The sequence below is a fragment of the Lissotriton vulgaris genome, chromosome 1_1, assembly GCF_964263255.1.
Source record: "Lissotriton vulgaris chromosome 1_1, aLisVul1.2, whole genome shotgun sequence".
NCBI lineage: Eukaryota > Metazoa > Chordata > Amphibia > Caudata > Salamandridae > Lissotriton > Lissotriton vulgaris.
In genome coordinates, this window is record NC_141685.1 from 2,051,416,655 (window position 1) to 2,051,423,872 (window position 7,218).

At 47.5% G+C, this 7,218-nt stretch overlaps 1 pseudogene; it reads right to left on the reverse strand.

The window, feature by feature from the left end:
- Positions 1-4,063: 4,063 nt before the first annotated feature.
- Positions 4,064-5,084, reverse strand: LOC147751592 (28S ribosomal RNA; annotated as a pseudogene).
- Positions 5,085-7,218: the final 2,134 nt, after the last annotated feature.

A 7,218-nucleotide genomic window follows, 5' to 3' on the forward strand; every position in this document is an offset into this window, starting at 1 on the left:
CAAAGAAGTCCCCAGAGGTGCTACAACCACATCCTTTCATAACCTCTCAGCCTTAGAACTCCCAGCTGTGAACTCTTTGGCCAACAACCACGAGATCACCACCAAACAAGCAAAAAAAGGTGGGGCTACAGTGATGATGTCCACTTTGGACCACGATACTTAATATAATCACCAACTAGCCAACCGTCAGTACTACACTTAGGCACTACCCTGGCACTCATGCAATCACCCAGGCATTACTCTTACACTCATACTTTCACTCTGGTATTTCTCATCCACTCATCTAATCACACAGGCACTACCCCTGCACTCATAGAATCACCCACTCAGTACCGATGCACTGGAATCACACACAGAAAAACTACTCTTGCACTCAACCATTCACTTAGGCGTTACTCATGCACTGATCCATTCTTTCAGGGAGTACCCATGCATTAATCCATTCTCATAAACACTACCTATATACTCCTGCAATGACCCACACATTAGCATTGCATTCATACTATCTCTCAGGTATTTCCTATACACTCATACAATCACCCAGGCACTTCCTCTGCACTCATGTAATTACCCAGGCACAACTCTTGCACTGAGCTATTCTCTCAAGCACTACCCATGCACTCATCCAATGACTCAGCCATTACTCTTACACTCATCCGTTTACTCAGGCAGTACTCATACACTCATACAGTTAAGGAGGAACTACCTATACACACATCCAATGAATTAGGCACGACCTACACGATTTTTCAATCACCAAGGCACTACTTTTTCACTCAATGATTCACTCAGACAATACCCATGCACTTATTCTTTCCCTCAGGTACTAATGATGCACTCATACAATGACCCTTGGATTACCCTTGCAGTCATCCTTGTACTCAAACACTAGCCATGGACTGATCTAAGGAGGCAGATATTACTCTTGCACTCATAAATCTACTCAGGCACTACCAATGCACTTATCCAATCAGCCAGGCAGTACCCTCACACTCATTCAAACACCCAGGCACTGCTCCTGTACTCATGCAATCATCGACATACTACCCATATAGTCATACAATCACTCAAGCACTACTCTTGCAGTAAACGATTCTCTTAGCCTGTACCCATGCACTCATTCAGTTACCCATGGGTTACTGTTGCAGTGATTCTTTTACTCAGATACTACTCATGCACTGATATAATCACTCAGACATTACTCTTGGAGCCATAAACTCACTCAGGCAGTACTCAGGTATACATCTATTTGTATGTTTCTTTTATGTATGATGCCAGTAGGAAACATTTGTGCATGCTTTTATGAATAAAGAGACTTACAACAGACACATTGCAAAAGTTGCTGCTTGTATTTAGCTAGGCCCAATACTCTCAGTAGTTGCTGAATAGTGAAGCTACCTCACAAAAGTGTGGTTTAAGAGCTGTTGGTTGAAGGATTTGTGATTAGTTTACCCTGAATCAGTCTTTGTAAGGGAACACTCCAAGTATGCCTTATACATTTAGGTGTCTCCTTGAAACGGGGAGTCAGGTTTGTCAAGTTTAATGGACTTTATGGTCTTATGACTGAGATATGTCTCTACTTGCACATGTGTTCTCACACGTGTTATGATTATAAAGATGGTAGAGGTATAAAACATAGGTATACATATATTTGTATGTTTCTTTTACATATGATCTCACTAGTAAAAGGTACAAACACATGCATGCATTCTTTTATGAATATAGAGATACTTACAACAGACACATTGAAAATGTTGCTGCTTTGTATTTTGCTAGGCTCAACACTCTCAGTAGTTCTTGAATAGTGAAGGTGCAGCAGAAAAGTGTGGTTTAAGACATGTTGGTAGAAAGATTCGTGATTAGGTTATCTCGTATCAGTCTATGTAAAGGAACACTCCAAGTACGCCGTATAAATGTAGGTGTTTTTTTGAAATGGGGAGTGAGGTTTTTGTTTTAGTCCTCATATGTCTGATCAGTATATGAATAGAGATAAAAGAGATTTCCGACTTAGTCATTTGCAGTCCGCACAAGGCGATACCTGAACACTCCTAAGGGGAGGAGATGGATACCATCACGGGAACCCTCTCTGCGAGGCCGACTTACTCTTTTCTCCTAGGTCACAGGTGTTTACATAGGTTCTCTCTCCAGGGCTACCAATCCTTTATGGTAAGGCCCCTGAACTCTCGACAGCCTGTTTTACTGATGCTTAATCATTAGATTAGTGGTAGCCAGTAATTCAAATAAAGATTGTGTGTTTAAGTATTAAACTAAGGGGCACCCAAACCAGTAGGGAAAGAACTAGGGGTGGGCAGAAAACCAGGCTGGGGAGAGCCTCCCCGGACCCCAGTGGACCCCCGTCCCCAGCGACCAGACCCTCGGCAGGCTGGCAGGATGGGGGGCTCCCACACCCCAGGGCCCGCCGGCCATAGCACGAGCCCCGGGCCCGGTCTCAGCTCCCGAACCCTAGCCAGGCCGGGGAGAGCCTCCCTGGGCCCCGGTGGACCCCCGTCAACAGCACCCGGACCCTTGGCTGGCTTGCAGGACGTGGGGCTTCCGCACCCTGGGGCCTGCCGGATGGAGCAGGTGCCCCGGGCCCGGTCTCAGCTTCCGAACCCTAGCCAGGCCAGGGAGAGCCTCCCTGGGCCCCAGTGGACCCCCGTCAACAATGCCTAGACCCTCGGCTGGCTTGCAGGATGGGGGCTCCCTCACCCTGGAGCCCGCCGGATGAATCATGAGCCCTGGGCCTGGCCCCAGCTTCCGAACCCTAGCCAGATAGGGGAGAGCAACCCCGGGCCACGGTGGACCCGGTCAGAAGCGCCCGGAACCTCGGCTGGCTTCCAGGGTGGGGTGGCTCCTGTGGCCTGGGATGTAGCATGAGCCCAGGGCCCAGCCCCAGCTTCTAGACCCTAGCCAGGCCTGGGAGAGCCTCACCTCACCAACAAGCACCAGGACCTTCGGCTGGCTTCCAGGACAGGGGGCTCCCTCAGCCTGAGACCCTGGGATGCAGCACGAGCCCCAGGCTCGGTCTCAGCTTCTGAACCCTAGCCAGGCAGGGGCGAGCCTCCCCGGGCCCCGGTGGACCCCTGTCACCAGCGCCCAGACCCTTGCCTGGCTTCCAGGATGGGGGGCTCCTGCAGCCTGGGACCCTGGGATGCAGCAGGAGTCCCGGACCTGGTCCCAGCTTCCGAACCCTAGCCAGGCTGGAAAGAGCCTCCCCGAGCCCCGGCGGACCCCGTCACCAGCGCCCGGACCCTTGGCTGGCTTCCAGGATGGGGGTTCCTGCAGCCTGGGACCCTGGGACCCAGCACGAGCCCCAGGCCCGGTCCCAGCTTCCAAACCCTAGCTAGGCCTGGGAGAGCCTCCCTGGACCCCGGTGGACCCCCAGTCCCCAGCACCCGGACCCTCAGCTGGAACCAAGGAGGGTCAAGCCCAGGCCACGTCCTTGCCCCTATGACCTTCCCAGGGAGCCCATTTTTCTTGACTATTAAGTCCCCATGTAGTGGGGGCTTAGAGAACTTTGGGGAGGGACAACAGTTGGAGTTAACCCGGCCACCAATCCGCAGGGCTATCTGGTCACGCAGCACAAAGGGGCCATCTGGTCACCCAGCCCGCAGGGCCATCTGGCCGCCCTGCCTGCAGGGCGATCTGGTCGCCCGGCCCGCAGGGCCATCTGGTCGCCTGGGATGGCCCAGCATCCAGATGGCATGGGAGGGTGCCGTACCCAGTCGCCCTTGCTGTCCGGCGAGTGTGGCTGGGCACACAGAGGCAGCCGCTCTGGAGGCTTCTTCCCCCGGTTGGCTGCTGCTCGCCTCTGTGCCTGACTTGCCCGGGAGCAGCGGGAAAGGGAGGCCAGGCCATCTGGTCCTCCTGCCGACCCGCAAGGGATGGTTGTCCCCATCCCTGCACCCTGGTGGGGCAGGGGCGGGAGGGCACATGGTTAAGACAGCCTCCCACTGGCCCACGTTACCCCCTCCACGTCCCTCCCACCAGCCCGGGGGCAGAGGGACCCAACCATGGGTGTGGTGGAGGAGGGCATCCGAGGGCACCCACACACAGAGAGACAAAAGCTTGGCTCAAATGATGACTTTCAATAGATCGCAGCCAGGTAGCTGCTCTGCTACTTACGAAACCCTGAATTAGGTTGTCTACGAATGATTTAGCACCAGGTACCCCACGAACATGCGGTGCACTAAGGGCAATGGAGGCGGCCCCCTTCTGTCTGCCCCCCGGTCCCCAAGCGAGCGGCTCTACGCACCGGCCCCCCTGAGAGAGGCCGGGTATCCCAGGCCAACCGAGTCTCCACGGCACTGCAGTATTTGTATGGTTTAGCTGGGATTCTGACTTAGAGGCGTTCAGTCATAACCCCACAGATGGTAGCTTTGCCCCATTGACTCCTCAGCCAAACACATACACCAAATGTCTGAACCTGCGGTTCCTCTCGTACTAAGCAGATTACTATTATCATCAGTAGGGTAAAACTAACCTGTCTCACGACGGTCAAAACCCAGCTCAAGTTCCCTATTAGTTGGTGAACAATCCAACGCTTGGTGAATTCTGCTTCACAATAATAGGAAGAGCCGGCATTGAAGGATCAAAAAGTGACCTCGCTATGAACGCTTGGCAGCCAAAAGCCAGTTTTCCCTATGGTAACTTTTCTGACACCTACTGCTTGAAACCCAAAAAGTCAGAAGGATCGTGAGGCCCCGCTTTCATGGTCTGTATTCATACTAAAAATCGTGATAAAGCGAGCTTTTGCCCTTCTGCTCCGCGGGAGGTTTCTGTCCTCCCTGAGCTCACCTTAGGACACCTGCATTATCGTTTGATAGGTGTGCCGCCCCAGTCAAACTCCCCACCTGCCACTGTCCCTAGAGCAGGTCGTGCCCGGCAGGCGCCGGGTGCTTGGAACGGGAAGCGAAAGCCCCATGTGGCTCGCCCCCCGCCTCACCAGGTAAGTGAAAAAATGATAAGAGTAGGTATTTCACTGGTGGCCCGAGGGCCTCCCACTTATTCTACACCTCTCATGTCTCTTCACAGTGCCAGACTAGAGTGAAGCTCAACAAGAATTTCTTTCCCTGCTGATTCTGATAAGCCCGTTCCCTTGGCTGTGGTTTTGCTAGATAGTTGGTAGGGACAGTGGGAATCTCGATCATCTATTCATGCACTAATTAATGACAAGGCATTTGGCTATTTCTGTACTTCCTCACGGTGGCTCATTCTGGATTATTATGCTGCCCATCAACGTCAATTTGGTTTTGCTTCCAACAATACATCATTCTTTCGCTCCGGAGTACAGCCACACTGAACGCTGTCCTCAATGGAACTGGGATAACGTATAGGCCAGAGATAGTACACTCTGCAGTACTATTCCAACAATTTAAAATTGTCTACAAACAGTCCTGAGAAATTAAAATATGATTAGCAGGACATCAATAATCAATGAGTGATAATTATGTGTATGCGAATATTTGAGACAAATTCATCATTTAAAACATTTCAATAAGTATGATGTACACAACTATATCTAAATTGTTATAAGCACACATTTATAAAAAATGACACATCTACAAATGCACATCTAACTAGAAAAAGCACATCTAACAAAATCACATCTATAAAATTCACATCTATACTAAATCTTGTGTCAACTATAAACCTATATGTTAAAACAATACGCTTGATAAGGGTGACGTGTGCTGTAAGAAAGTGTACATCTCAGTATAAGCTTGATACTCAATTGGCCATGAATACTTGGCACATTTTAGGAGTGTCCATTAAAGTAGTCAGGGAAACATTTTTCTTGAATGGGAATAACATTTGCAGACCTAAATCAGCCAGAACAACATCATTACATTGAGATCAAATACCATGACATCCAACGTTAAAGCCATGAAATTTTGCATTTTGTGAGATCTTTGATTTGCTGTGACAGATCCTGATAGTATTTCACTTTACTCTCAAACGCTAATTCAAGGGAATTCTGAGAGTTTTCATAACAAATTGAAACATCAATCACTACAGCTGAGCCATTTTTGGTGAAAACTACATCTGATTTTCGTAGTTCTCCTTGATTATTCTTAACATGAGGTTCCCTATATGCCATGCAACCACACCTTTTTGCTCTAGCAATGAGCAATTCAGAATTTTGTTATGTCTTTTTATCCTACTGTATAAAGCCAAAAAGGGAAATCTCTGGAAACCAAATGTATCCTTATTCACATCATCCTCTCACTCTTTCATGCCACAATATTGTAGAACCAAATTATTGTTCCCAATATATTTGCAGACTAAAATGTAGCGCTTACAATATTTTTTATTATTATAAAATATTTTGTCTTTTCTGCAGATTTAAAAATTTCGGAAATGTTCCTGAAAACATACACATCAACAATAAACAATAGAATATAATCAGTTTCCTAAATACAGTTTATACATTGCATATTTTGAAAAAAGAATTGTCAATACAGAACACATAGCACATAATCACAGTTAGTTCTAGTTACACCCCTCACTAAGCAAATCTTACTAGACCTTACTCAGATCCAATAGCCCTCTATGTTTTGTGTGGAGCACTCAATACCAGAATTCCCACGTATCTGAGGCTTCTCAGGCTTTGTTTGGATTCTTTATACAAAAAAATATGCGTCGAAGCATTTCGGTGGTTAGGGCCAATAAATGTGGTACCACCTTCTTCCGGACAGTGTTTCTTGTGGGGTCACTTCTCTGAGTTAATTAGATACCTTCTGTACATATAAAAAGATGAAAATAGACATTGGATTGTAAAAAACAGTAAACTGGAAGATATTTCACATCTTAATGTATCTCCCTACTGCTTCATTCATCCAGAATGAATTGATCAATTACTTAAAACATAGCGTTTTTTCTTTTCTAAATGGCACCTTATATTATGGGCAAAGATCTCATATTTGTCCTCTCATAGTGTCCATTGTATAAATCGATACATTTTTTCTACATGAGAAAAGCTTTGTTATGCACATTTTATAAAATAATCTATTAATTGGGTAAAACAACATTTCATCCAAGTATAAGCATCCAATACATGGGAGCCACCAGAGTGACACCAATTTGCTATTCCTTGATCCCCCTCTTTTCTCTATTGCAGAATAATTATCACCATCTCAAATCCTAAGCCGGCCTATTCTCAACTTTCCAGCATATGTTTCACAGTGTGTAGTACATGTGCAGGAAACAACAATACAA